We start from the raw sequence: 26,279 nt of genomic DNA on the forward strand, positions 1-26,279 counted from the left end.
CGAATGCCGGTACTTAAAGGTGACACGGCACTGGAACCGGACAAGCTGCATCCAAGGATATTGATCATGGCCAATCCACCCAACCTGTACATCTTTGGACTGGGGGAGGAAACTGGAGCACCTGGAGGAAACCCATGCAGACACGAGGAGAAAGTGCAAACTCCACAAAGTCACCCAAGGTCGGAATCGAACCTGGATCTCTTGCGCTGTGAGGCAGCAGTGCTAACCACGGTGCCAGGAATGAGTGAAAATTGCAGGGGCACTGGCCATAATCTTTCAGTCATCCCTAGACTCAGGGAAGGTGCCAGAGGACTGGAGAATTGCATCAAGTGGTTTGGGAAGTGCCTGGAAGTGTGGAGGCAGGATTAATCAAGGCATTCAAGAGGGCATTAGATGATTATTTGAATTGAAATGTGCAAGGGTGCGTGGAAAAGGCAGGGGAATGACACAGTCATCATGGTCCTTTAGAGCTGGTGCAAATACTGTGCCCAATAGCCTCCTTCTGCACCGTAAGCCTTGGACATTACCAGGTTAGGTTGTATTTCTGTGATAGATAATTCATTAACAAACCAAAAATACTGTTCTAACCTGCAGAACCTTGGTTAAGATTAATTTACAATACCACGTTAAGTTTTTGATCCAGCATTTTGATCCTGCAATGATGCTGGCCGTTTCTTCTTTACTCAAACAATAGATGTGGAACAGGCTACGGCTCATCCAGTAAACACAAGTTTCCTTGCCTAGGTGTCTAAAATAAATTCTCCAGATTTTTCCTTCTAATTGGTCTGGGCTTTTACCTGTTTTATTTCTGCCTTTCCCAGGAGATTGCATGTCTCTTGGTAGGCAGGGAGTGCCTGTGTTGTGATGCATAAAGGCATCATCACAGCTGAGTGAAATAGGCTAGATTGACCAGCTGATCTCTCCCGGTCTTATATTTTTACATATGCTCCCATGGTCATCCTGCCCCTCTGGCCTCATCCACAGGCTGCAGATTTTGGGATTTTTCCAACTGCTTTTGCCATAGCAACTGTTTCCTGCATTGGCATTCCTACCTTAATTAATTTAAACACAATTTTCTGCTTCTGCAGTCCCTAAACATGTCAAAGCACAATCAGGAGATTGCACGCCTCCAGCCCGTGGTTTGCGGCTTACGATAATGATGATTCAAGCTGCTTGAGAAGGCACAGGCTGAGCTTAAGTAAATCCATTGATGTCAATGGAAACTCATCAGATGCCCGAGCCTGGAAAGGAAACAAACTGATAATGGTGGGATAACCATTCACGTTTTAAATCTATGACATCAATAAAGTTGTAAATGGCACCTTAAATCAAAGTTTTTATTCAAAATGTTTTATTTCCAATATAAATGATCTAATTTATGCACCTAATTTTGACACTCATTCTTAAAAAAACAATTGAGTTGAAATCTATTCTTCCTTTGTATTGAATATAATGTTATAATAATATGTCCGTCCTCTTTCTTTGGTCTGGAATACAAGCACCAAAACAGGCCATTGGGCCCAACAGATTCATCCTGGAGTTTGTGTACCACTCAAGGCAGCACGGCGGCACAGTGGTTAGCACAGCACCATGGACCTGGGTTCAATTCCTGTCTTGGGTGACTGTGTGGAGTTTGCACATTCTCCCCAGTTTCCTCCCACAGTCCAAAGATGCGCAGGTTAGGTGGATTGGCCATGCTAAATTGCCCCTCAGGTGCCCAGGAATGAGCAGTTAGGTTACAAGGGACAGGGCTGGGCCTAGGTAGAGTGGTCTTTTGGAGGGTAGGTACAGTCCTTCTGTACTGTAGGGATTCTATGGTTCTAAGGCTCCTCAAATCCTTTCTGATCCAACTCTATAAGCATTGTCTGCTACTCCTTTCTCCCTCACATGCTTACCTAGCATCCCCTGAAACGCATCCAAGTTATTCACTTCAATTACTCCCTTTGGTAGCACATTCTACATTCTCACCATTCCCTTGGTAAAAAGTTTCTTCTGAATTTCCCCATTTGGTTTCTGGATGACTGGCCTCTAAGTTTTGCTCTTCCCCACAAGTGGAAATATTCTCTGTGTCTACGCGATCAAAATATTGAATAATATTAAAGACCTCAACCAGGTCAACACTCAGCAGTCTTTTCAAGGGACCCAGCCAGCCGGTCAATCCTTGCCTAACAGGTACAACTTCAGATATCATCTTTGGCAATCATTTTTGCACCCTCCCCAGTGCCTCTGTATACGGCAACTAGAACTACAGACTGCACTCAAAGCATGGTCGAACCAAGATTCCATACAAGCTTGATAAACCTTCTCTACTTTTCAGTTCAATCCCTCTAGAAATAAAGAGTCATACTTGGTTTTATCTTATGTAGGAGAATTAGATTAAATGAAAGATCTGCTCTAACTGCTAGCGTCATGTTGAGCCATTTTCCTCTTTCCGTCTTGTTCTAACCGTATATCCAAAGTGTCAGTGAAATAAGGTTAAGGAAGTAAGGGGCTTGCAAAACATAGAAACACTTCCTCTTAGCAGAGTAAAGATTAATTGACTCCATTTACATTTTTTTTTAAAAAGATCAACCTGCTATTTGTTTAGACCAATAATTAATTTTCACTATTTCTGGCAAAGCAATTCTGGCACCGTACTGCCCTGCAGTTTGTTTTCAGCATTCACGGTTATCCGAGATGGGTGTAATTGCACCTTTTCCAAAAATGCCCTTAGAGGTGCTGCTTGGGAAATTCAGTTCTATACCCCACTGTTTCATCCAAGCAGGTTTCTTTCCACCCACTCTTTTGCATACCTCCGCAAGGGTTTTAAGTTTATTCTTCAGTTTGCAAATCAACAATTTGGTCAATTTCTTTTGTTCTTGGCTTCTTTTCACATCTGAATCAAATCTGAGTTTTGTCATTCTGTACAGAACAATCCCCTGTGAAATGCCCTATTCAATATTTCCATCATACATCTGGCAATATTATTTTAATGTTTATTAAGATTTGCATTTTATAAAATAACGCAACTAAATTACAAAATAATACATATTCATCCTTACAAAAACAAGAGAAAATGCACGAAAACCTTTGCCCCAAGGGGAGGTACATAGGCGCCACACAACACGAGACCCCAATTCAGGGCCTCATCAGAACCAAAATCAATCCAGACAAATGTAAAGAGAGTTATAGATGGGAGCTTCCCCTGTTTGAAGGATTTAGGAGAAATTTGAACTGCCAGCAGGAAATGGATTCAGATATCTGCGGGTACGGGATTTTTTGCAAAGGCAGGTTTTGACTTTTCCGCTCCTACCGCCACGGGGGATACAGGATAATTATATTTAGGAGTTTCCAGAACGGGGGTGGGAAAGGGGACGGTTTCGGATATTTATAAAAAACTCGTCGAGTCGGAGGAAACGCTGACAGAGGAGCTAAAGCACAAATGGGAAGATGAGCTGGGGCGGGGGGGGGGGGGGGGGGGGGGAGCGTGGAGGGATTCGAAGCCCCCGAATTCAGAGATCTGGCTTAGTGACATGGCTTGGTTTCTCAGACTGGAGAAAATAAAGTTTGCCCTAAACACTAGGATTTGTCCGGAGGTGGCAGCCATTTGTCGACTTCTTTGGAGAAAACTAACTGACTGTCAGCAGAGGAATGTGCGTGAGGGGGGGTAGATTATTGTTTAGAAGAGGCGGGACTTGTGAGGGAGGGAAGTGGTCTTTGCACTCTTGTTATTATTGTAAAATTATAAATGCCTTAAAAAAAATGTTTTTAAGAAAAAAATGTAAAGAGAGGACCGGTGAACACATTCAGATTACGATCAAATCAACAGGATCTGTTATCTGTTGGTTATCTTTTTCATCCTGGTTGCGTTTTTATTTGATGTTTATTTATAAATGCCTTAATAAAAACATTTTTTTTTTTTAAATTAACAGGGTCTCCCAGAGAAGAATGGGCGGAGAAAAGTGAGAAACACAGTAGAGGATCTAACCAAGAGAGAACTAGAAGATCGAGAACTTGGATAATAGAGGATCAGGACCCAACCCTGACCCCACACTTCCTTAGTGTTCCCCAAGCACTCATCAATGAAGAGGAGAGCAAGCAGTTCAATCAACAGGGCGGCATCCCATCCACCAGGGGAATAGCAGAATATCCACCAAGGCACGGAACTCAGCTCAACCCCAGGTCCCCCAGCCCCTCAGGATGTCCCACGGCAACACACGTGTTATAACCTGCCTGCTTACCATTGGCTGGGGACTAATGACAATCCCACAATCCTGTGGGACTATTAGCTTCGCCAATGAGGGGGGCGGAGAAACCATTAGTAAACTCCAAGTATAAATAAAGCTGGCCAGTTTAGGAACCAGCAAGAAGGAGTGTGCAGCAAGGGAAGTTGCTGCTGCTGTTTTATTTTTATATATATATATATATATATATATATATATATATATATATATATATATATATATATATATATGTGTGTGTGTGTGTGTGTGTGTGTGTGTGTGTGTGTGTTATTGTAAATAAATGTTATTACTTTGTATCCTTAAAACTCGTGCTGGATTCTTCGTGGCCCTCACAAAAACACGGAAAAAAGGGGCACCCCCAGGGGTAACAGAATAACAGCCATGGCACCAGGCCTGGCCTAGCACCACCTACAACACCAGCAACTAAGCCCCCGTGGACCTCCAGCAGCAGCAGCACCCCCCACCCCCAACATGACCAACACCTTATCCAAGCCTGCACAGTCCCTTCATCTGGGGGCAATACACCGTCCCCATTCACATTACGAAAGACTCCAGTCGCAGGCGAAAGGGGGCCCCAACCCAGAGGGAAAGAAAAACTGCCAAGATACCCAACAAGTGGGTGGATGACCTGGGAGGGAAGGCTGACTCTTCTCTTTCCCCCCCCCCGCCCCCCCCCCCTCGGCACAGGAAACCCCTTTCCCAAACCACCAGACCAGTACAGAATAAGAGCCAGCATATTGCTCACTCGAACGGAGGAAAGAAAAGAAACCCACAGGGAGGGAACGCCCAGGCTAACCCAAGATGATCAAAGTCATAGAAAGGACCCAGACCCACCTCAACAACCAGCCACAATTACCAACCCCACCTCAACCTGCGCCAACCATAATCAATATGTTCTAATAGTTCAAGGGAGGGAAAAAGAGAGAAAGAGCCAAGCGGAAGGAAAAAACCTCAAGGGCGAGTTAGGAGAAATCCAGTCCTCCACAGGATCAAGAAATCCCCCAGTCTGTCGCAGGATAAGGGCATGGATTCTTAAATTTGATAACAGGAAAACAGAATAACTAAATATATATATTTTTTAATTTATTTACGGGATGTGGGCGTCGCTGGTTAGGCAGCATTTATTGCCCATCCCTCATGCCCTTCAGAAGGTGGCAGTGAGTTGCCTTCTTGAACTGTTGCAGTCCTTGAGGTGCCCCAGCGACAAAATGGCGATATATTTCCAAGTCAGGACGGTGAGTGACTTGGAGGGAAACCTCCAGGTGATGGGGTCCCCAGGTAACGGCTGCTCTTGTCCTTCTAGATGGTTGTGGTCGTGGGTTTGGAAAATGCTGTCTAAGGAGCCTTGCTGCGTTACTGCCGAGCATCTTGTAGATGGTACACATGGCTGCCACTGTTTGTCGGTGGTGGAGGGTTTGAATGTTTGTGGAAGGGGAAGCAATCAAGCGGCTGCTTTGTCCTGGATGGTGTCGAGCTTCATGAGTGTTTTTGGAGCTGCACTCATCCAGGCAAGTGGAGAGTATTCCATTACACTCTTGACTTGTGCCTTGTAGATGGTGGACAGGCTTTTGGGGGGTGGGGGGGTCAGGAGGTGAGTTACTCACCGTAGGATTCCTAGCCTTTGACTGGCCTGGTCGCCACAGTATTAGTGTGGTAGTCCAGTTCAGTTTCTGATCAATGGTAACCCCCAGGCTGTTGATTGTGGGGGATTCAGCGATGGTAATGCCATTGAATGTCAAGGGACTATGGTTGGATCCTCTCTTGTGGGAGATTGCCATTGCCTGGCACTTGTATGGCGCGAATGTAACTTGCCACTTGTCAGCCCAAGCCTGGATACTGTCCAGGTCTTGCTGCATTTGTACATGGACTGATTCATTATCTGAGGAATCACGAATGCTGCTGAGCTTGTGCAGTCATCTGCAAACATCCCCACTTCTGACCTTATGATGGAAGGCAGGTCATTGATGAAGCAGCTGAAGATGGTTGGCCGAGGACTCTACGCTGAGGAGCTCCTATAGTATTGTCCCGGAGCAGAGATGATTGACCTCCAACCACCACAACCATTTTCCTTTGTGCCCGGTATGACTCTAACCATTGGAGAGTTTTCCCTCTGATTCCCATTGACTCCAGTTTAGCAAGGGCTCCTTGATGCCATAAATCGGACAAATGCTGCTTTGATGTCAAAGGCAGTCACCCTCATCTCAGGCATTCAGCTCTTTTGTCCATGTTTGAACCAAGGCTGTAATGAGGGCAGGAGCTGAGTGACCGAATTGAGCATCCGTGAGCTGGTTATTGCCAAGTAAATGGTGCTTGATAGCACTGTTGCTGACTCTTTCCATCATGTTGCTGGAGAGTAGACCAATTGGCGGTAATTGGCTGGGTTTGATTTGTCCTGTTTCTCGTGTACAGAACACACCTGGACAATTTTCCATATTGCCGGGTGGATGTCAGTGTTATAGCTCAGGCATTTTCAAAGTCAGGGTCGCGACCGGGTGGGTGACGGGAGGGTCGTGGAGCTGTCCTTCGCGGCGCTCCCGATTGCGCAAATTCACGTGCAACAGCTGGCTTTTAACAATGCCGGCTGTGAGAGGCCTTCAAAATAGTGGCCGCAACCCTGGAAAAAAACACGGGCATGCGTGCATGTGTATCCGCTCATTGGTGAGCATGTGCAGAACCACAGTGGACATAGCCCACACACCATGTACCCCAAAGAAAGATGAGAATGAAGTGTGCAGCAGGATAAAATGACGGATTAAAGGATGGACAGAGCCAGGGTTCACGAAACAGGACCCCCCCCCAAGCTGGCAACATTTTAGTCAGCCAAGCTACGACCAAACTCCTTCCCCATTGATTACATACAGATTCCCTTCTCCACTGATTGCATACAGATTCCTGCCCGTAAATGTACTTATTCTTGTTTGCTTTCCTACATTGCACTTTTGTACGACTTCCTTTTGTTTGTTCTCAAGTTCATGGCTTTGGAAATTTGTTCAGGCTCATAGTGGAGAAAACTAAAGTCAAAGTACAATTTTGGCTAAGTTGTAAAATGTTCATTTTTACTCCCCTCAACATTATGTAATTGGAACATATGCTGAACGTGAACCTCCTGACAGACTAAACACGGGAACAGGTATAGACAAAAGTCTGTGTCACCATTCACTTACTCAATCTCTTTTTCCACCTTTATTCATATCTCTTGACACCCTTATGAAAGAAAAGGTCCAAACTTAGTAAAATTTCAATTTACCATCCTTCAGCCTTTTGGGGAGAAGAGTTCCAGATTTCCACAACCATTTTGTGGGAAAACTAGTTCCTGATTTCATCATTATCGGTCTGCCCCTAACTTTAAATATTATGGTTTCCTGTTACCAAGGCAGCAGATGTTCGAACTTGCAATAAAACGAAACACTATGATGAAATAATGAAGCACATAAAAGATAAATGACAGCTGAAAGCTGCAACTTCTTACTGTGTCTTGCAGTTGCCATTTCATTACCAGTAACTAGAACGACAAACCACATTCTCTTGCTCTTGGCAATTTGCTCACTAATTATTTTCCAGAGCCCAATTATTTCACAGTGCAAGTCTATACCCTCACTAGTTTTCAGACTAAGAATACAAAGCTATATCAAGTATTTACATGCTTTTCTTCTGTTCTTATTCTCAAAATGCAGTGGGGTCTATCAGCTGAAGAGAAATGGACGGTTGCAGTTTTAACCAGATCGTTGAGATTAAAACCCTGCAACAGTGTAGGGTGGAATGGAAATTGTTCATGGGGCTGACAATTAGGTAGGCCAGGTTCATACTTTCTCCTCCCACTGAAACCATGCAATTATCTGTGTTAATGCCACCCTTTTGCACAATCTCCTTGGGCACTTCCCCTGCCCTTTTATATACTGGCCTACACACGCATAAATTACTTATCATAGATGTCAAACATATTGCGATTCCAGACCAGACCCCAACAGTGGCTAACATACTGGACCCCAATATCTGATTTTAATTTTGTAAGACTGTGAGGAAAGGATACCTCGCTCCAGAAGAGATTTCACACAAAATAGGGATATGGTATATTAAAACAAACTTTATTACTAACACAATATTAAAATACCTTAAATATCACACAAGAAAAATAGCTTACAATTATCACTTAATGCTAATCAATCCAGTGACACTATAGCCTTTAACTGCTATGATGCCTGGATACTGTTTTTTCAATTTAGAGTATCCAATTATTTTTTTGCCATTAAGGGGCAATTTAGCGTGGCCAATCCACCTACCTGCACATCTTTGGGTTGTGGGGGTGAAACCCACACAGACACGGGGAGAATGTGCAAACTCCACATGGACAGTAACCCAGGGCCGGGATCGAACCCAGGTCCTCAGCGGCCTGGGTATTTTACTTTGAGAAAGATCGATCTTTTGACACTGCTTTAAAGAAAAGACCTGAATCTTGTCAGAACCATGCAGAAACTCTGACTGTATTTCTTCAGAAACTGCTTCTCAGCTTGTTTCAGCTCACCTACCAGCCACACAATTCTGAACTGCATGGAAATAAACTGCTAAACTGTCTATTAACTGAACTTCAGTGAGAGCAGATGCTTAACTTCTGTTCACATTCTAATCTAAAACTCAACTAAACTGCTTTTCTGCAAAATGCCTGGTACTTTAGCTCCTCCCATTAATTACATTATCTTACCATACTGAAATACAATGTATCTAATTAACTACTCCACAGGGACCACCTTAATCCAAACAAAACACCATTAGCTCATGCTTTTACAATGTCTTAATTGCATCTCTGGCTCACCAAACCTTTCAAACCAGGATTCTTTAAAAAAAAACACTGCAGCAGTCATATACATACTAACCCAGGCTCTTAATCCTCACTGCACCAAATACCTATAATAAACATGCAATATATTTATATATATATGATTTTCAGAATTTTGTTTGGCTCTTTTCTTCCCAGTACAGAAAAATCAGAAGCTTTATGAGACAATTTCGGTGTTATTTCACCAAAACACAAGATGGGCAGGAAAGCATTGAGGGTAAGGCAGAGGGTACCTTCTGAAATCCTGACCACAGTTGTATCAGCTTCGCTCCCAATTTAGAAACTTGGTCCTGTTATCATACACCTACAAAACATACTATAAATGCATAATTTGTAGTGCTCTGGATTTACAAGTCTGAGAGAATTCTGTCCAACTTTTGCTGTCAGTTGCATTCCTGATTTTGGGCTCAGGAGCGTAAATTTGAACCTGGGGTTGACATCACACTCGATTTGACACTCCATACGACAGCGAACCAAAGAAATGTGAAAATCCTCGGCCAAGCAGCCTCCCTACACTTCAATCCAGACTTGTATGAAGCCATCCATGGACTATTGATTCACAATACTAATTTAGTATCAGAATGAAACAGAAATTACTCACACCAGCTCTCAAATTTTCAGTGAAAAGTTCCCGAAATCATCAGAATTCCCAATCATCAGTAGCGTGAACCTGTCTCAAATCCAGATCTAATAAAGACTTACATAAGGCATCTCGTACCGGAAAATGACCAAGAGTAATATTCCACGAGGAACATAAGGGCAAATGGGAGGAGGAGCTAGGCGGGGAGCTGGATGCGGGCTTGTGGGCAGATGCCCTAAACAGGGTCAATTCCTTCTCATCATGTGCCAGGCTTAGCTTAATCCAGTTTAAGGTGGTCTACCGGGCACACATGACGGCAACCAGGATGAGCAAGCTCTTTGGGGTTGAGGATAAATGTGTGGGGTGTGCAGGAAGCCCTGCAGGCCATGTCCTGGGCATGCCCGGCTCTTAAGGGATTCTGGCAGGGTTTTGCTACAGCATTGTCCAAGGTCTTGGACATGCGGGTGGTGCTGAGTCCAGGGACAGCGATCTTTAGTGTGTCAGGCAATCCAGGAGTTCAGGAAGCGAAAGAGGCCGACGTACTGGCCTTTGCCTCCCTGGTAGCCCGGAGACGGATCCTTTTAATGTGGAGGGACTCAAAGCCCCCGAGTGTAGAGACCTGGGTTAGTGACATGGCTGGGTTTCTCAGTCTCGAGAAAATAAAGTTTGCCTTGAGAGGGTCCATGGCGGGGTTCTCTCGGAGGTAGTAGCCGTTCCTCGACTTTTTAGGAGAGCAGTAATGTTCAGCTGCAGCATCTGGGGGGAGAGGGGGGTCAAATCCATCAAGTTCTGGAAACATTCAGCAGCAGTCACAGATAAGTTGATGTTTCAGGTATAGGTTGTCAGAACTGGAAAATATTACAAACAAACCAAACTTGAAAATAAATAGGAGGAGGAGGGGTGAAAACACACACACAGACAGATAGAATGACTACAGCACTTCAGTGGGAAACAAGAGATGGTTAAATGGGTAAAGTGATATTCATGAGACAAAGGAGGCATAATGAGAAATCTATGAGACATACAATACATTCATGCTGAAATGGTGTGGGGAGGCAAGATAAATGGAAATGGAAAGAAAACCTGCAAACAGGCTCCAGAAAGCCTATAGCCTGGAGACTGAAAAAAAACACAGGTCGATACCATGACTGTAGACTGCATTTCCAGCAACTCCCAAGAACCAGGCTGTTCCAAAATGCCAGCACACCCATCCCACACCACAAGTACTGCCAGTCAAAGAAGAAATGGGGGCGAGTGTTAAGCTACAATTAAAGTCAACGTTCAGGTTAGTGGACAGCACGGTAGCATAGTGGTTAGCACAGTTGTTTCACAGCCCCAGGTTCGATTCCCAGCTGGGTCACTGTCTGTGCGGAGTCTGCACGTTCTCCCCGTGTCTGCGTGGGTTTCCTCCGGGTGCCGGATCCGGTTTCCTCCCACAGTCCAAAGATGTGCGGGTTAGGTGCATTGGTCATGATAAATTGCCCTTCGTATCCTGAAAATGTTAAGTGGAGGTTACTGAGTTACGGGGATAGGGTAGATACGTTGGCTTGCAAGAGCCAGTGCAAACTCGATAGGCCGAATTGCCTCCTTCTGCACTGCCAATTCTATGATTCTATGACTGCTAAGTATCCGACAGAAGTATCCCTCAGGCTTGTGAGAGCTTCGTTGGAAGAGTGTATAGAAGGCCAAAGGAGGAAAGGTCAATGGTCGTGGAGATGAGAATTGAAATGGGAAGCGACAGAGAGCTCAGGGGTGCACTCGTGGAGAGAAGAGATGTTCGTCAAAATGGTAAGTTTAGAACCCCCAGTTCAAAGGGACCATGAGAAACAAATATGATCAACTAGGTTGAAGTAAGGTCATTGCTTCTCACCCAAAAAACTGAGGCATAGGACAGTGGTGTCAAAGGAGGTTAATGAGCTTGTGTTTCATCTTGTGACTGCGCAGAAAATGCTGGGGAAACCTGGTAGCAGCAGCGCTCGAACAAACTCGTGCATTATGAAAAGAATGACTGCTTCAATACAGTAGAAAGGAGAGGACAGGAAAGCAAGACTTTGCTGGTGGGATCAATGCAGAAACATCCATTAAATTCCTATGGGTGCAAAGATCCCATCTCCCTCTGGGCCATTACCCAATTACTTACCATCAAGCCATGAATTTCCAGACCATTCCTGACAACACTGTTTCTGGAAATGTTTCCTGCTGTCTTATCCCACCACTCAGTTCCCCAGTCCTTCAACGTCCGCTTCTACCTCCTCCTCCTCAAGTTATACAGTTTAGTCAGCCAGCACAGTGCTGTAATTTGTACTCTGCTCCTGTCCAATGACATCTATGAAAAGCCTACTAACTCCAACAGCCACCTGAATTATAATTCCCCACTAGCTTCTGGTAAGGTGTTTGATTCTATCTACCAATACATGCATTTCTTTGGTTTTGCTGCAATTATGCCAGAGAGTTTCCAAAATGCCTTCATCCCCTTCACTCCGCTGGCATTTCAGGGACAGTGGAAGAGACAGGTTGGTGCTGACAGTGGGTATCCTCCATTAGAACACTTGTTGACCAATATCCTTCTCCATCCATACAAGGAATACAAAAAGGTTAGCATGTGGTTACAGCAGGGAATTAGGGCAAATGGCAGGTTGGACTTGACTGCAAGGGGATTGGAGTTCAAGAATATAGTTCGAGTACATTAGATGGGTCGTTTTTTGTACAATGTGTGCAGGAGGGTTTCCTGACACAATATGTTGACAGGCCAACAAGAGGAGAGGCCACATTGGATTTGGTTTTGGGTAATGAACCAGGCCAGGTGTTAGATTTGGAGGTATGTGAGCACTTTGGGGACAGTGACCACAATTCGGTGACGTTTACGTTAATGATGGAAAGGGATAAGTATACCCCGCAGGGCAAGAGTTATAGCTGGGGGAAGGGCAATTATGATGCCATTTGACATGACTTGGGGGGGGGATAGGTTGGCGAAGTAGGCTGCAAGTGTTGGGCACACTGGATATGTGGAGCTTGTTTAAGGAACAGCTACTGAGTGTTCTTGATAAGTACGTACCGGTCAGGCAGGCAGGAAGGCGCCGAGCGAGGGAACCGTGGTTTACCAAAGAAGTGGAATCTCTTGTTAAGAGGAAAAAGGAGGCCTATGTGAAGATAAGGAGTGAAGTTTCAGTTGGGGCACTTGATAGTTACAAGGTAGCGAGGAAGGATCTAAAGAGAGAGCTAAGACGAGCAAGGAGGGAACATGAGAAGTATTTGGCAGGTAGGATCAAGGAAAACCCAAAAGCTTTCTATAGGTATGTCAGGAATAAAAGAATGACTAGGGTAAGAGTAGGGCAAGTCAAGGACAGGGATGGGAAGTTGTGTGTGGAGTCTGAAGAGATAGGCGAGATACTAAATGAATATTTTTTGTCAGTATTCACTCAGGAAAAAGATAATGTTGTGGAGGAGAATGCTGAGACCCAGGCTATTAGAATAGATGGCATTGAGGTACGTAGGGAAGAGGTGTTGGCAATTCTGGACAGGCTGAAAATAGATAAGTTCCTGGGACCTGATGGGATTTATCCTAGGATTCTCTGGGAAGCCAGGGAAGAGATTGCTGGGCCTTTGGCTTTGATTTTTATGTCATCATTGGCTACAGGAATAGCGCCAGAGGACTGGAGGATAGCAAATGTGGTCCCTTTGTTCAAGAAGGGGAGTAGAGACAACCCCGGCAACTATAGACCGGTGAGCCTCACGTCTGTTGTGGGTAAAGTCTTGGAGGGGATTATAAGAGATAAGATTTATAATCATCTAGATAGGAATAATATGATTAGGGATAGTCAGCATGGCTTTGTGAAGGGTAGGTCATGCCTCACAAACCTTATCGAGTTCTTTGAGAAGGTGACTGAACAGGTAGACGAGGGTAGAGCAGTTGATGTGGTGTATATGGATTTCAGTAAAGCGTTTGATAAGGTTCCCCACGGTAGGCTATTGCAGAAAATACAGAGGCTGGGGATTGAGGGTGATTTAGAGATGTGGATCAGAAATTGGCTAGCTGAAAGAAGACAGAGGGTGGTGGTTGATGGGAAATGTTCAGAATGGAGTTCAGTTACAAGTGGCGTACCACAAGGATCTGTTCTGGGGCCGTTGCTGTTTGTCATTTTTATCAATGACCTAGAGGGGGGCGCAGAAGGGTGGGTGAGTAAATTTGCAGACGACACTAAAGTCCGGTGGTGTTGTCGACAGTGCGGAAGGATGTAGCAGGTTACAGAGGGACATAGATAAGCTGCAGAGCTGGGCTGAGAGGTGGCAAATGGAGTTTAATGTCGAGAAGTATGAGGTGATTCACTTTGGAAGGAATAACAGGAATGCGGAATACTTGGCTAATGGTAAAGTTCTTGGAAGTGTGGATGAGCAGAGGGATCTAGGTGTCCATATACATAGATCCCTGAAAGTTGCCACCCAGGTTGATAGGGTTGTGAAGAAGGCCTATGGAATGTTGGCCTTTATTGGTAGAGGGATTGAGTTCCGGAGTCATGAGGTCACGTTGCAGCTGTACAAAACTCTGGTACGGCCGCATTTGGAGTATTGCGTACAGTTCTGGTCACCGCATTATAGGAAGGACGTGGAAGCTTTGGAGCGGGTGCAGAGGAGATTTACCAGGATGTTGCCTGGTATGGAGGGAAAATCTTATGAGGAAAGGCTGATGGACTTGAGGTTGTTTTCGTTGGAGAGAAGAAGGTTAAGAGGAGACTTAATAGAGGCATACAAAATGATCAGGGGGTTAGATAGGGTGGACAGTGAGAGCCTTCTCCCGCGGATGGAAATGGCTAGCACGAGGGGACATAGCCTTAAACTGAGGGGTAATAGATATAGGACAGAGGTCAGAGGTAGGTTCTTTACGCAAAGAGTGGTGAGGCCATGGAATGCCCTACCTGCAACAGTAGTGAACTCGCCAACATTGAGGGCATTTAAAAGTTTATTGGATAAGCATATGGATGATAATGGCATAGTGTAGGTTAGATGGCTTTTGTTTTTTTGACTTCCCATGTCGGTGCAACATTGTGGGCCGAAGGGCCTGTACTGCGCTGTATCGTTCTATGATAAGAATAAGAAAGTCTTGCGATAATTGTCTAGTGCTTTGTGAGACTCCACCTTGGGTAGTGGGTGCAGTTTTGGGTCCCAATATTTAAGGATGGATATACTTGGATTTGAGGCAGTACAGTGAAGGTTTGTTCACAAGATTGGTTCCTGGGATGAGTGGGTTGCTCTATAACGAGAGACTGAGTAAATTGAGTCTCTACTCTACGGAGTTCAGAAGACAGAGGTGATCTCATTCAAGAATACAAGATTCTGAAGGGATTTGACAGAGTCAACGCCAAGAAGTTGTTTCCCTGGCTGGGGAATATGGAACATGGGGGGTGGGGGGGGCGCACAGTCTCATGATAAGGGGTCGATAATTTAGGGCTGAAATGAGGAGAAATCTCTTCACTCAAAGGTTATGAATATTTGGAATAATCTAACCCAAACAGTTGTGAATGTTACATTGTTGACATATTGAAGGCCGAGATAGGCAGATTCTTAGTCTCTTCCGATTGGAGAGGAAAGTGGAGTTGAGGGATAAGATCAGCCACGATCATCTTCAATGGTGGTATAGGCTCACAAGGCTGTATCACAGAATCCTTACAGTGCAAAAGGAGACCATTTGACCCACCGAGTCTGCACTGACTCTCTGAAAGAGCATTCAACCTTGTTCTTGATGCTCTCGAGAGGGGACAGTTTCTCACTATTTTACCCTGACAATACCCCTCAGAATCGCGAATACCTCCATCAAGTCTCCTCTCAGCCTTCTTTTCTCCAAGAAAAATAGACCCAACCTTTTTAAACTATCCTCACAGCTAGTTCTTTTCACAGGAATCATTCTTATGAATCTCCTCTATACGCTCTCCAATCCATCCTCAAGCATGACGCCCAAAGCTGGACACAATGCTCCAGATGAGTCCTAACTAGTGTTTTATAAAAGTTCAACATTACTTCCTTACTCTTGTATTCAATGTCACTATTAATAAAGCCTAAGATACCATAGACTATATTGACTGCTATCTCAACATGCCCTGCCATCTTCATTGACTTATGTACATATACACCATGGTCCCTCGGTTCGTGCACCTCCTTTAGTTTCTCCATTTAGTTTATACTGTCCCTCCATATTCTTCCTGCCAAAATTAATCACCTCACACTTCTCTGCATTGAACTTCCATCTGTCACTTGTCTGCCCAATCCACCAACATGTCCATGTCCTTTTGAAGTTCAAGACTCTCCTCATCGTAGTTGACATTTCCAATCTTTATATCATCTACACATTTTAAAATCATGTCCTGAACACCACAGTCTAGGTAATTACTATCAGGAAGAGCAAGGGTCCCAACACTGATTCCTTGGGAGCTTCACCACAAACCTTCCTCCAATCTGAAAAACAACCATTTATCTCACACTCTGTTTCATAGCATTCAGTCAATTTCCTATTCAAGTGCCTGCTTTCCCTTTTATTCCATGAGCCAGAATTTTGCTCACAAGTCTGTTTTGTGGCATTGGATCAAATGCCTTCTGAAAATCTATAAACACCAAACCTGCGCAGTTATCTCCTCAAAAAAACTCCAGCAAGTTAGTTAAACATCATTTTCCCTTAACAAATCCATGCTGGCTTTCTTTAATTTGCTGCACTTGTCTAAATGACTTTTAATTTTGTCCCGAATGATAGTTTTGAGAGGTTTCCCTACCACCAAACTCAAACTGACTGGTCTGTAGTTGTCAGCTATATCCTTTTTGAACAAGGGTGTAATATTTGCAATTTTCCAGTCCTCTGGCATCACCCCTGTGTCTAAGGAAGACTGGAAGATTATCACTCTGCAATTTCCAATCTCATTTTGCTCAATACCCTTGGATAAATCTCATCCAGTCCTGGTACCTGATCAATTTTATCAAACTCCTACTTGTATTTTTCCTTCCAGGGTCCTAGAGCCTTTGCCCACTTCCCCTTTTGGACAGCAATTTCTGTCATTAAACTTCTGATCTTACCGTAATATCATTTCAATTATTTAATTAAACCCCTTTATTCACTTTCTATTTTCTCTCTCTCGAGCATATATGACATTCCCGTTCACTCATTGTTCTTTATTCTTTCAATTATGTTTATCTGTTCAAATCTTCGAGTTCTGATAAAGGATTTCACCTGGACGTTAACTCTTCTGTTATCTCAAGATGTTTGCTATCTGATCCAATACGTGTTTAGTGATCCAATCTGATCCAATACGTGATCCAATACGTGGGCTGTTTAGCACAGGGCTAAATCGCTGGCTTTGAAAGCAAACCAAGGCAGGCCAGCAGCACGGTTCGATTCCCGTAACAGCCTCCCCGAACAGGCGCCGGAATGTGGCGACTAGGGGCTTTTCACAGTAACTTCATTTGAAGCCTACTTGTGACAATAAGCGATTTTCATTTCATTTCAAGCATATCTGTTTTTGTTCCATAAATTTTTGTTGTGTAAATCAGCCAGAGGCGGATACCAAATACACATGCAAATTCCTTTCAATCCAATGTCTTCCTCATATAACCAGATGAGGAACAAGAACCTGGTTTTGCAAAGATGTTTAATCAACACATTTGAAAAAAAATGTGCATCATTTACAATTTTGAAAAAAAACAAATCACAACGATCCCTTGTTCTGCTGCTGAAACCAGTATGCAAGGTCATCCAGCAGAAAATAATGAGTCTGTTCAGAAATTACTGAGAGAGTCACAGAATGTTGTTGGAAATGGTAGCCCAGGGCTTCAGCGAGGAGTAATTCAAATCTGAAACAATGGCAAGACAGAAGGATCAGCAAGAGTTGATTTTTAGAAGGAGGCAGGGAGAGGACAGAAATAGTCAAGAACAGAGATAAAGGTGGCAAGCCGGTTGAGAAAGGAGAAAATGATAGCGGAAAGCAATAGAGCGGGCTTGAAAATATAAGTAGTAATGAGCTCAGGTCCAGAGCAACAACTAATGATTGGACATAAAGAACGTTCATGTTCGAAAGGCATGATAAAAGATTAGACAAGACATATAGTGGTCACAAACTGACAGTGGGGAAGAGACCATATGAAACAATCTCAAGTTCCAAGTTCAAGTGGCAGAAGGCTGGGTCAGGGAAAATCCAAATGGACAGTGTTGCATCGACAAGTGACTAATAAACATTGGGTTTCCTCCTTCACACCACATAGTTTTGAATTTGCGTTTGAAACCACAATACAGATGTGTTAAGTACACTATAAGTTGTACTAAGGTACACCATAGGGAATGTCACATAGATGAAAAAGGCACAAAGATAGCTACCAGGTTGTAGCATCACAGTTATTGTCACAGCTGTGGTGGTTCTGTCCTACATCAATACAAGATAAATGTATGCCATTATACCTTACTATAGCCTTTGATTACAGAAATACATCACCATAAAATGATTAAAATTAGAAAAATTACAGGGATGTTAAATTGAGATTTGTATCTCGTTGTGGACCTCACTTTGTATCTCATTGCTGATAGTGTATAAATCCTTGATACGGATGCCAGAATGTGGCTACGGTCATGTTATTATTAAAAAACAAACCTACCTGTCAGCAAGGACGATGCTAATTTTTAAAAAAATCTCAAATCCTTTGACAGCAGGGCCTGAAACTGGCAAAGCCACTGCCAAATAGCACAGGAGAAAGCAAAAACACATTTGAGGCGAAGTATATGAACACACTTGCATTGGAAGTACAATGCCAAGCATATGTCAGCATTCACAAATGTAACAGATCAGCCAAAATCTCAAGACTGCTGATTCTTAAGCATTCGAGTATACTGTAGCAATTGGTTAAATCAGCCACAACAGTATCTATTCAATTGTTTGCTCTACTGCCTGCCTGAAATTTGACTGAAAATCGAGGACACAACACTGATCCACATGTATAAAGTGCATCTCTCCCAGAAATTACACTAGAAAAGTAATGACAGGAATATCTAGCTTTTCAATATATTTAAGTCAGCTAAAGGGTGAGTTTATAGCGTGTCCAGTAGCTCAAACAGGCCCACTTAACATCTGCTAAAACTGATCTGACAGTACACCATAGTTCTATTCCATGTTGGGATGAATCATCCTCTCTTAGGGGCTTCACACCTCTACCATTAGGCCAGGACCCAACAGCTGTAATAAATAGTGATCGCTAACTAAACGGAGCGTTGACCATAAGCTGCATCTTTCGGGATATCCCATGGCTGCTGTCGACCATTTTAAATTGTCAGAATTTGCAAAAATCAGAAAATGGCAGAAAATAATAATAATAATAATCACATCATGAAATTCATTGGAAGCAAAAGAAATACTCAAAAGAGTTAAAAGCTGCAGTATAAAAGTAGTGTTTTCAATGGACTGTCTGACATGCCATGGAACATTGATAAAAAATATTCATGGGGTACTACATTTGTTGTCTGAGAACAAGTGCTATTTTTCGGCATTGCCTTGTGTTCTGATTACTGGGTAATGACAATACTTCAACCGAAAAAAAAAATCTTCCAAGCTCATAAGAAATATAAAGAGTAGGCCCATTGAGCCTGCTCCAGCATGCAATAAAATCATGGCCGATCTGATTGTGGCCTGAACTCCACTTTCCTGCCTGTTCCCGTATCCATCAACTCCCTTGTCAATCAAAAATTTGTCCAATTCAGCCGTGAATATATTTGATGACCCAGCCTCCACTGCTCTCAATGGAGGACCTTAGAGAAGAAATTCCTCATCATTATCTTTAATAGGAGACCCCTTATTCTTAAACTATGCCATTCATTCCAAATTTGCCCATGTGAAGCAGCATCCTACCCTGTCATGCCCCCCTCAGAATATATGCCTCAATAAGTTCACATTTCATTCTTCTAAAGTCCAATGAGCACAGGTTCAACCTGCTCAAATTTTTGTCGTAAGACAACCCTTTCATCTCATGAATCAGCTTAGTGAAGCTTCTCTAAACTTTATCCAATACAAGTATATCCCCCCTGAAGTAGGCTGACCACCGTGCTCCAGGTGCAGTCTCACTGATCACCTTTACAAGTGTAGCAAGTCTTCTCTACTTCTATATTCCATTTCCCTTGCAGTAAAAACAAACATTCCAATTGCCTATCTGCGTGCTTTTTTTTAAGATTCATGTACGAGGACATTCATTTCTCCCTGTGACACAGAGTTCTGCAGTCCCACTGTTTAAATAATAATCTACTTTTCTGTTTTTCCTACCAAAGTGGACAACCTCACATTCCCCCACATTATACTCCATCTACACTCACTTAACTCATCTATATAATAATCTTTATTATTGTCATAAGTAGGCTTACATTAACACTGCAGTGAAGTTACTGTGAAAATCCCCTAGTTGCCACATTCCGGCACATGCTCGAGTACACGGAGGGAGAATTCAGAATGTCCAATTCACCTAACAAGCACGTCTTTCGGGACTCGTGGGAGGAAACCAGAGCGCCTGGAGGAAACCCATGCAGACACAGAGAGAACGTGCTGCCTCCACAGTGACCTAAGCTGGGGAATCGAACCTTGGACCCGAGCGCTGTGAAGCAACAGTGCTAACCACTATGCTGCCTAATTCTTGTGCCACCCAATCCTTCGATATCCTTTGCTTTCCTACCTATCTTTGTACTTTCAGCAAATTTATTATTATTAATAATAATAATGGCGGCAATAGTCAGCCCCTTCATCCAAGTCATTAATACAGATTGTAAATAGTTGAGGCCCAGCACTCTACTGGTTACAATTTGCCAACCTGAAAATGATCCCTCTCTCCCAACTTTCTGTTTTCCGTTGGTTGACCAATCTTCTTTCTGTACTCATATATTACCCCCCAACACCAGGGGCTCTTGTGCACTAATCCTTTCTGTAGCACCTTCTCGAATGCCTTTTGGAAATCCCAATGAGTCCCCTTTATCCACTCTGCTTGCTAAATCCTCAATGAACTTGAATAAATTTGTCAAAGCCGATTTCCCCTTCACAAAATCATGTTGACTCTGCCGGATTGCATTATGATTTTCTAAATGTCCACCTACCACCTCCTTGATAATGTATTGCAGCATTTTCCCAATGGCAGGTGTTAAATTCACTTGTCTAGAGTTTCTTGCTTTCAGTCTCCCTCCCTTCTTGAATAGGGTTGCTACATTTGCTGTTTTCCAATCTATTGGGACATTTGCAGAACCCAGGAAATTTTGGAAAATTACAACCGATGCACCCACAATCGATGCATGCACTTCTGTTAAGATATTAGGATACAGGCAATCAGGTTCAGGGGACTTGTCAGCCTTTAATGTCATTACGTCTTCATGACTGATCATGTGTGTTAACTTTGCCCTGTTTGTCCCCTGCTTTTCTACCATCCCCAGAACACTTTCTCTGTCTTCGACAGTGAAAACAGTTCAAAACACTTGTTGTCGTCGCTCCTCACCCCATTATTAATTCCCCAGTCTCATTCGATTAAAAGGACCAACACTCACTGCAGCTACTCTTTCCCTTGCTAGATAGTTTCTTCTTCTTTATTTACTTCCTCATTTCAGTTAAACACTTAACCCTGAGCATTTAAACCAACTACCTGAACATTTAATTTGAACAAAGCAATTAGATTTTTTCTTTTAATAGAAGCTTTTCTTGAGTTTGGACTTTTGAGAATCGAACAGCTCTGCCCCTCTACCTTGTGGACCACAGCCAGAATCTTCAAAGCAAATGCCACATATTCTCCACGCAAAGAAAAAGTTGCATTTATGTTAAACCTTGAACGTGGGAAAGGTCCCAAAGCGCTTCATAGGTGCTGATCATTGCAAATTTGACTCCTGGCCAAAAAAGGCACTGGAAAAGAGTGAACGTTTTTATCGAGTGAGCTCCTCCCAAGTGGCCGGGATCTGCCACGGAGTCAGTGTCGATGCAGAGAGTCCGCTCCTGCTCAGCGCGGCCTGGACACGGAGGCGTAGGCCCGGGAAGAGCAGCGGCTGCTCCATCACAGCTCCGCCCAGCCCCTGTACCTGTGCACGGGATGGGGATCGGGGGCAGGTGCTGGGAGCAGCACCTCTGGCCCGCCCGCCCAGGGGTAATGCTGCCCATTGGCGGCCTGGCAGCCGGTCACAGGGAGGCCCCCCAACCCCCTGGGGCAACTTGGCCCCACGCTCACCTCCTCCTCCTGCTCTTCGACCGCTCTTTTCCTCTGGCGTTTATGTCACCAACTCGTCCTCGGCAGTCATTGAACCGGCTCCCGGAAGTAAGAGAATCAACAACATCCGGGTCTCCGCATTCACTGACACCAACATCCGGGTCCCGCACTCCCTGGAACCAACATCCGGGTCTCCACATTCACTGGCACCAACATCCGGGTCCCGCACTCCCTGGAACCAACAACCGGGTCTCGCATTCACTGGCACCAACATCCGGGTCCTGCACTCACTGCCACCAACATCCGGGTCTCACACTCACTGGCACCAACATCCAGGTCCCGCACTCACTGCCACCATCATCCGGGTCTCACACTCACTGGCACCAACATCCGGGTCTCGCACTCACTGGCACCAACATTTGGATCCCGCCACACTTGCGCCAATATCCAGGTCCCGCAATCACTGGCACCAACATACGGGTCCTGCACTCACTGGCACCAACATCTGGATCCCGCCACACTTGGGCCAATATCCAGGTCCCGCACTCACTGGCACCAAAATACGGGTCCTGCACTCACTGGCACCAACATCCTGGTCTCACACTCACTGGCACCAACATCCGGGTCCCGCAAACACTGGCACCAACATCCTGCTCCCGCAAACACGCACCAACATCCAGGTCCCGCACTCACTGGCACCAACATACGGGTCCCGCAAACACTGGCACCAACATCCTGCTCCCGCAAACACTTGCACCAACATCCAGGTCCCGCACTCACTGGCACCAACATCCTGGTGCCACACTCACTGACACCAACATATGGGTCCCGGTCACATGGCACCAAAGTCCACCTGCAGTACATACTGACACCAACATGTGATCCCGCACAAATACATGGACCAACATCAGGTTCCCAGACACAGTGGCACCAACATATGGGCCCTGGTCACACGAGCCCCAACATCCGGGACCAACACACTGGCATCAACATTTGGGTCCCTCACACACTGGCACTAAAATATGGGTTCGAAACACACTGGCACCAACATCCGATTACTACACACACAAGCACCAACCCACGTTTCTAACACACAAAGCTGGAAACATCCAAGTCTCACAGTCTGGAAGTAACACCTGAGCCTTGGCCACCGTGGCACCAACATCAAGGTCCACACACCAGCATCAACGTCTGGGTTCTGGTAACACTGGCACCAACATCCATGTCCCGCAAACACTGGCACAAACATGTTGATCTTACACATACTGACACCAACTTCCACGTCCAGCAAACATTGACACCAACATCTGGATCCCACAAACACTGGCACCAACATCCTGGTCCCGCACAGACTGGCACCAACATCCTGGTCCCACACACTGGCACCAACATCTGGGTACCATACACACTCTCACCAACATCCTGAACCCACACACACTGACACCGACCTCATGGTCCCATACGCACTGACACCAACATCCGGGTCCCACAAACACTGACACCAACATCCGGGTCCCACACACATTGACACCAACATCCGGGTCCGGCATTCACTGGCACCAACATCCGGGTCCCGCATTCACTGGCACCAATATCCGGGTCCCGCATTCACTGGCACCAACATCAGGGTCCCGCATTCACTGGCACCAACATCAGGGTCCCGCATTCACTGGCACCAACATCCGAGTCCCTCATTCGCTGGCACCAACATCCGGGTCCCGCATTCATTGGCACCAACATCCGGGTCCCGCATTCACTGGCACCAACATCCGGGTCCCGCATTCACTGGCACCAACATCCGGGTCCCGCATTCACTGGCACCAGCATCCGGGTCCCGCACTCACTGGCACCAACATCCGGGTCCCACACACACTGGCACAAACATCCGGGTCCCGTATTCACTGGCACCAACATCCGGGTCCCGCATTCACTGGCACCAACATCCTGGTCCCGCACACACTGGCACCAACATCCGGCTCCCGCAAACACTGGCACCAATGTCCGGGTCCCGCATTCACTTCACACCAACATCTGGGTCCCGCATTAACTGGCACTAACATCCGGGTCCCACGCACACTGGCACCAACATCCGGGTCCCGCATTCACTGGCACTAACATCCGGGTCCCACGCACACTGGCACCAACATCCGGGTCCCGCATTCACTGGCACCAACATCCTGATCCCACACAAACTGGCACCAACATCCGGGTCCCCCGCACACTGGCACCAACATCCTGGTCCCACACACACTGGTACCAACCTCTTGGGCCCACACACACTGGTTCCAACCTCTTGGGCCCACACACACTGGTACCAACCTCTTGGGCCCACACATACTGGCACCAACATCTGGGTCCCACACTCACTGGCACCAACATCTGGGTCCCACACTCACTGGCACCAACATCCTGGTCCCACACACACTGGCACCAACATCTTGGTCCCGCACACACTGGCACCAACATCTTGGTCCCACACATACTGGGGCCAACATCCGGGTCACACAAACACTGGCACCAACATCCAGGTCCCACACACACTGGCACCAACATCCGGGTCTCACACTCACTGGCACCAACATCCGGGTCCCGCAAAGACAGGCACCAACATCCTGCTCCCGCAAACACTTGCACCAACATCCAGGTCCCGCACTCACTGGCACCAACATACGGGTCCTGCACTCAACGGCACCAACATCCGGGTCCCGCATTCACTGGCACAAACATCCGGGTCCCACACTCACTGGCACCAACATCCGGGTTCCACAAACACTGGCACCAACATCCTGGTCCCACACACACTGACACCAACATCCTGGTCCCGCACAGACTGACACCAACATATGGGTCCCGGTCACATGGCACCAAAGTCCACCTGCAGTACAGACTGACACCAACATGTGATCCCGCACAAATACAAGGACCAACATCAGGTTCCCAGACACAGTGGCACCAACATATGGGCTCTGGTCACACTAGCCCCAACATCCGGGACCAACACACTGGCATCAACATTTGGGTCCCTCACACACTGGCACTAAAATATGGGTTCGAAACACACTGGCACCAACATCCGATTACTACACACACAAGCACCAACCCACGTTTCTAACACACAAGGCTGGAAACATCCAAGTCTCACAGTCTGGAAGTAACACCTGAGACTTGGCCACCGTGGCACCAACATCAAGGTCCACACACCAGCATCAACGTCTGGGTTCTGGTAACACTGGCACCAACATCCATGTCCCGCAAACACTGGCACAAACATGTTGATCTTACACATACTGACACCAACTTCCACGTCCAGCAAACATTGACACCAACATCTGGATCCCACAAACACTGGCACCAACATCCTGGTCCCGCACAGACTGGCACCAACATCCTGGTCCCTCACACTGGCACCAACATCTGGGTACCATACACACTCTCACCAACATCCTGAACCCACACACACTGACACCGACCTCATGGTCCCATACGCACTGACACCAACATCCGGGTCCCACAAACACTGACACCAACATCCGGGTCCCACACACATTGACACCAACATCCGGGTCCGGCATTCACTGGCACCAACATCCGGGTCCCGCATTCACTGGCATCAACATCCGGGTCCCGCATTCACTGGCACCAACATCAGGGTCCCGCATTCACTGGCACCAACATCAGGGTCCCGCATTCACTGGCACCAACATCCGAGTCCCTCATTCGCTGGCACCAATATCCGGGTCCCGCATTCATTGGCACCAACATCCGGGTCCCGCATTCACTGGCACCAACATCCGGGTCCCGCATTCACTGGCACCAACATCCGGGTCCCGCATTCACTGGCACCAGCATCCGGGTCCCGCACTCACTGGCACCAACATCCGGGTCCCACACACACTGGCACAAACATCCGGGTCCCGTATTCACTGGCACCAACATCCGGGTCCCGCATTCACTGGCACCAACATCCTGGTCCCGCACACACTGGCACCAACATCCGGCTCCCGCAAACACTGGCACCAATGTCCGGGTCCCGCATTCACTTCACACCAACATCTGGGTCCCGCATTAACTGGCACTAACATCCGGGTCCCACGCACACTGGCACCAACATCCGGGTCCCGCATTCACTGGCACTAACATCCAGGTCCCACGCACACTGGCACCAACATCCGGGTCCCGCATTCACTGGCACCAACATCCTGATCCCACACAAACTGGCACCAACATCCGGGTCCCCCGCACACTGGCACCAACATCCTGGTCCCACACACACTGGTACCAACCTCTTGGGCCCACACACACTGGTTCCAACCTCTTGGGCCCACACACACTGGTACCAACATCTGGGTCCCACACTCACTGGCACCAACATCCAGGTCCCACACACACTGGCACCAACATCCGGGTCTCACACTCACTGGCACCAACATCCGGGTCCCGCAAAGACAGGCACCAACAT

At 46.0% G+C, this 26,279-nt stretch overlaps 1 protein-coding gene across 10 annotated transcripts in view; it reads right to left on the reverse strand.

The window, feature by feature from the left end:
- The window catches only part of arfip1 (ADP-ribosylation factor interacting protein 1 (arfaptin 1)), a 278,354-nt gene extending 256,353 nt beyond the window's left edge, over positions 1-22,001 (reverse strand). For 6 of the 10 annotated variants that reach the window (XM_072496045.1, XM_072496044.1, XM_072496039.1 and 3 more), the window contains exon 1: positions 21,842-21,998. The gene's annotated coding sequence lies outside the window, so the exon portion shown is untranslated. Of the gene's footprint in view, positions 1-21,841 lie in introns of all 10 variants that reach the window. The other 4 variants (XM_072496046.1, XM_072496042.1, XM_072496038.1 and 1 more) reach the window with 2 other exon arrangements.
- Positions 22,002-26,279: the final 4,278 nt, after the last annotated feature.

This window comes from Scyliorhinus torazame, chromosome 3 (genome assembly GCF_047496885.1).
Source record: "Scyliorhinus torazame isolate Kashiwa2021f chromosome 3, sScyTor2.1, whole genome shotgun sequence".
NCBI lineage: Eukaryota > Metazoa > Chordata > Chondrichthyes > Carcharhiniformes > Scyliorhinidae > Scyliorhinus > Scyliorhinus torazame.